Here is a 6,120-nt window from a genome sequence, read left to right as displayed (position 1 = left end):
TACCTGAGGGCATGTATAATAGTGACATATAAATAAGGATGATCCATGATAAAAAGTAGATTGAGGTATCTATATTGATTTCTCATCAAAAAATAAAAAATAAAGACTTTAAAACACATGCAGCTCTACTTTTCATTCTAACTTTTTCAGCTTTTTACATCGGACCACATATTTTCTCTTCAAGCATCTGCCTCCTACATAGGATCCCGCTTCCTTACCGAACCTACTTTTTCTGACATCCGATCTTACATGACATACAGAGCATCATCCTGAGGCTATGCATTGTACATGTGAGAGGATGATACGGGAAACTAGTCTTGCACAGCAAAAGTACAGCTGGTGTGAAGCTTAATACTCCTTTTTTCAAAACGAAAATGTGGAATTCGTTGAGTCGAACGAAGCTGACCGTGGACTCCGTACACCGCTAGGAAGGAGGGTTCGAGCCTTGAAGATAGTGATGGTCCAACCAAACCAAAGCGGCACAACTAGCTGGCGAGAACAAGAGGAATATGTAGCATCTGCTCCAGGAGAGGACTACTTCTAGAATCTGGGGCGTGCATGCATATAGTTTTTAGAGCTCGGCCAAATACATATTTGTAAGTTTTGAAAAATTATGCACAAGTAAAAGATGGAAATAAACTTACCCTGATAATCTTTTGTTACAAAATATAATTATTTTGCAACCAAAATGAAAATCAGAACATGAAACTAGGAATATAAATTATCAGGATGCTACCCTGAAATCTTTTTGTTACAAAATATAATTATTTGCCACCAAAATGAAAATCGGAAAATGAAACTAGAAGTATAATTTATCTCAATGCTGAAAGTACAGTCATGCCCTTAATCGTGTTTTGGTGTTGCTGACAATACACATATAGATATTTAATCACTAACCATTTTTAAGCTATTGTGAATGATCATGTGTTGATAAGGACAAGCTCATGTGCTAACAGGGACAAGATCAAGATAAGCATTCCTGAGCACTACATGCTTGATCCTTGTAGATGTTCACATGGTGGACAAATGAAGATAAATATATAAGCTAGGCTTTCCACACTGTGTATGGGAGAGCTACTTGAAGACTTCATCATGTCTTGCTTTCAACATTGAGCCAAGAAGGAACAACAACATCAAGCTCAAGTGAAAGGGCTAACTCAAGGTATCGGTTACTTTGATGTTAGCGGTGCGGAGTGATGATCAGCGAATAAAAGTACACACTCAAGTATGGATCATCGGTATCCCTTTTACAATTCTTGAGTCTTTAGGTATCCCACACTATTAAGAGGGGATCACAGGTTTTTGTGATGAACTTGCTCAAACTAGATATCCACTATTCTGCTCAATACCACATATTCTCTACTCTGCTCCTATCTCAAAACAGGTCTAATGTCTCGGACTTCCGGCTCCCTCCGGACATCCGAGGGCCGGTCAAGGATCGGACGACCGACAGGCTTCGGAAATCCGGAGCCCTGCAGCAGAAGAACTTGAGCCCTATAACTCGGATTTCCGGCTCCCTCCGGACATCCGAGGGCCGGTCGACCGACCAGCTTCGGAAATCCGGAGCCCTGCACCAGAAGAACGTGAGCTCTATAACTCGGATTTTCGGCTCCCTCCGAACGTCCGAGGGCCGGACGTCCGACACCTTCGGAAATCCGGAACCTTGCACCAGAAGTAGTTGAGTCGAATAACTCGGATTTCCGGCCTTCTCCGGACGTCCGGTCCCTGTTCAACCCACAGTGTTTCCAGACATATCTACAGCTCTCGGATGACCGAACCCTGTCGGACGTCCGACCCCTTGCGGACGCCCGGACTTCCGTAAACTGTCGGACGTCCGAGCCCTGTGTGACTTAAAGTGTCCCCAACGGCTGTTTTACACTCCCCACTATATATATCCCCCTCTCACTTCGTGAGAGGGTGTCCAACACAGTCATATCCTCATAAGAACACATTTCTACCTCACACACATTTGCTCACACCAAATCTTAGATCCCAAGAGCATTTGTGAGCCCCTTTGAGAGTTGTTCCAATCAAAAGATAGATCGTCTCCCTCTCCTTCTCTCAACCCAAGCTATTTGAGATTTGAGCAAGTTTTGAGCATTCCCGTGATCTTGTTACTCTTGGAGGTTGGAGACTCCTAGGGGGTAGGAGTTCTTCGGAGAGGAATCAATCCGTGTGATTACCCCCCGGAAAAGTTTGTGAGGGTTTGGAAGCCACCTCAAAGGCTTACCACTAGTGGTTGAGAAACGCCTTAGTGGTGTTATCTCAAAGGGAGAATAGGGTGAGCCTTCGTGGCGTTGGTGTGCCTTCGTGGTAACACCCACCTCTCTAACGGTGACTAGCTTCCCTCCAAGGAAGTGAACATCGGGATACAGCTTCGTCTCAGTGACCTTGGTTATCCTTAACCCTAACTCCTTACTTGTGGTTTACTTGTGTTACTTGAGCATACATACATTGCATATTGTTTGTGCTCATTATATTGTGTTGGCTTCTTGTACAAGATTAATCATTCAAGCATACCTTCTATATCCACACGTTCATACTTGCGGCTTTTGATATATCGTGTGATATAGTGTGATCTAGTATCTTGTGTTGTTCACCTACTTGTCGTGTGATATAGCTCAAGTAAGTTTGTGTAACTTACTTGTGCTTGTTAGTAACTGTATTGTGTCCATCTTGGTAGATCGTGTTGTTGATACACGTTGCAGTGCCTAGTGCATTTAGGATTTGTGCTTGACAAGTACCCTCTTAGTTTATTTCTGCATTAGTTTCAAGCCAAATTCGAAGAAATTTTTAAATAGCCTATTCACCCCCCCCCTCTAGGCGTCATCGAGGTCTTTTCAATTGGTATCAGAGCAAGGTCTCTCTTTAATTAGGTTTCACAACCTAGAGAGTATCGATGTCGACTATTGGATTAGTGCACAATGACACCTTTGACTTTGATGGCACAAATTATACCCTATGGAGAATTTGTATGCTTCATCACTTTCGGGCCATGGGCCCAAATACTTTACGAATTGTTCTTGTAGGGATTGCCGACAAAAGGAATGATGCATCTTCATCTACTAATGAAATGTATCTTGAGTGTGAGGCTTTTCTTGCCATTCATCGAACCATAAGTCCTGAAGTGTTTAAGTCTATCTCGACTGGCAAGTCAGCTCATGAAGTTTGGACTAAACTTGAAGATATATATGGTGGGTCCAATCTTGATGAAGACGGTATTATGATGAAGGAGTTGGTGCATGAGCTCTTCACTCTTTTCGATCTTAAAGAGTCCACCACTACTTCCATATCCGATTGCTTGCACACCTCAGCATCTTCAATCTCACAAGGTAATGACATGGTGAGTGAAGAAATATATGTTGATGAAAATGTCATAGCCTCTATGGACACGAGCATATCTAGCACCACTCATGGTGTAAATTATTGTGCTGAGAGGTCATGCATTTCACCTAAAGATCCCTCGACAAATGTTTGTGGTGATATGCCTGCTTCCTCGTGTCCTCTTGATCAAAATATCTTGTTTCTCCCTAGTTGCTCTATGACTAATCATTTAGGGGAAATCAAGAAATATGAAGTACTTTTGACTAATGAAGAATCTGATTCACCAAAAGAATCATCATCAACTCCTCCAGTTCACATGTGCCTCATGGCAAGAGGTAATAATGAGGTATCATCTTCCCTGTGCAATAACGATGATATTTGCGATGAGGATGATGATGATGACTTGACTGAAATATCTATGTGATCAGTAAAATTCGTCATAAAGCTAAAAATAACGCTCTTCAAAGATTCCAAGATGTTCTTGCTTACTTTGAAAATTGTAATGATTCACTTAATCATGAACAAGCTAAAAGTGCACAACTTGAACATGAACTTGAGAAGAGTCACCAAGCATGTAGAGACTTAAGATCTTCAAAAGGAGAGATTGAAGTTGCTCATGATAAACTTAAAAAGGATTTTGAGGTCCTCCTCCTTGAATGCAAGAATGTCAAGGGAGAGCCCATCAAAACCTCTAAGGTCTATGAGGAGTTTCAATCTACTCATGAGAAGTCTCTAATCGCCACTTACTCTCCTCATATTGTTGATGATACTTGTATATCTAACCCTATCTCTTTTGAAGTATCAACATTGAAGGAGAATGTTGAGCTACGTGCTCAACTTGATTTACTAACTAGCAATTATGGGAAGTTGGAAGAAAACCATGTAATGCTCACAAGCTCTCATGCCGATCTTCTAACATCCCATAATGTGCAAAAGTTAGCTCATGAGGCTATCATCGCCAAGGTAACATCAAGTGAGCCTCAGGTGGACAATGGCACCACTTCTAATAAAAGTACTATATCTCCATGTGCCAGTCCTCGTAATTCGTCCACTCATAATGTTGCTACCTCGTGTGATGAATTATTTTGCTTGCCTTGTTGCTCTAACAATGAAACTTACACTTCCTCTAGTATTTGCATTAAAACTAACCGTGCAGAGGAAATCGAAGAGCTCAAGGCCCAAGTCACTTCTTTGAAGAAAGACTTGGAACAGTGTCATGAAGGGATGTCCACACTCAACAACGTCCTGTGTGAGCAAACATCTCCGAATGACAAAAATGATGTTGGAGTAAACTCAAACAAGAACAAGAGTGGCCTAGAGCGAGTTAAGAATTCGGCCAAAATCATTTGCTTCAAGTGCAAAGTTAAAGGGCACCATGTTAGATCTTGCCCTCTGAAGACGAAGTCTCAAAGTCACAAGCAACAAGGGAAGCAGCCACAAACTCAATCACACACTCAGCTACAAGTTGAAGGAAGGCCTCTTCCCAATAAGACTCAAGCCAACATTCCCCGAGGTGAGAAATCAACTGGGAAGAAAACAAAGGGTAGATGTTGCTACTTATGTCGTGAGAAGGGTCACGTCGCTTCGTCTTGCACGAGAGGTAACTTATCCAACCCAATCACTATTGATGATAGCTATTCCCTTGGGAAGGATAAGGTTGGCAATGTGTTTGCCAAGTTTGTTGGAACTCAAAATGGTGTCAAGAAAAGAACCATTTGGGTTGCCAAGCCTATTGTGACTAACCTCTTAGGACCCAACGTAGTTGGGGACCAACAAGCTCAAACTTGATCAATAGGTGACTCTGGAGGACATTGGAGACTTGGATACACAATGAAGATTTGAGGACTCTTCATCATTCGTATCATCTCAAGCCAAGTCACTTGGATTATCGAGCCCATATCCCATATCCAATGTGCCTCTTTGCGGTGACTTGTACTTAAATTGTTTACATTGAAAGTTGCCTGCCCCACTCCCTCTCATGTTTAGGTTTGGTTCCTAGCATGTACTTTGACATGTTGCGCCTACTAGTATGATTGTTATATGTTATCTATCATGTGTAGGTCGTTATGTATGTCAGATAGTTGTGTGTAGTCCTGATCATTACTTGCATCCTAGTTGCACCGTTGTGTGGGTCTTTTGCGACGTTAATAGCTCATCACATTAAGGGGGAGTGTTCTGCTCTACGCACACCACTAATCCAAAATGTGTACATATGTGTTGGACTCCATGTAGTATTCGGTGCAAGATTATCCAATCAATTAGTTTGATGTCAAGGCCATCCGAAGTTTAAATTGGCATCCACTTATCACCTTAGTTGGATGATTGATTGCCTTGTATGATAAATACATGGATTATCACATTATGTGAGGATGATATGCTTTGTGCATGTCACATCCCCTGGTAAGACAAAACATCCGATGTATGCCACTCAGAATCCACCACATGTGGTTATCCTATAACTGTGTGGTGTGTCATGCTCCACATATCTTAATTCGCATAATAAGCCCTGTTGGTATCTAAATTCCTTAGATGTGCGTGAGTATAATGTCCTACTACACCAATGCTCATGGCTTAGCCGCTAGATCGTATATAAAAGAAGGGCATTGTTGATGCATGCCTTTCGAATTAATCCTCCACACTATGATCTAACTAATTGGGATGTTAACGTATGTCATCTAAACATTATGCTTATGGTTGAACTCCCATATCACACTTGTGTGAGTATAAAACGATTCTTGTGCTCGTTTGGCACCTACCACCACTAATAACTCTAAATGTCATTGTGTTCTCTCACAC

Source organism: Hordeum vulgare, chromosome 7H, assembly GCF_904849725.1.
Source record: "Hordeum vulgare subsp. vulgare chromosome 7H, MorexV3_pseudomolecules_assembly, whole genome shotgun sequence".
Taxonomy (NCBI): domain Eukaryota; kingdom Viridiplantae; phylum Streptophyta; class Magnoliopsida; order Poales; family Poaceae; genus Hordeum; species Hordeum vulgare.
This window is presented reverse-complemented; position numbering follows the sequence as displayed.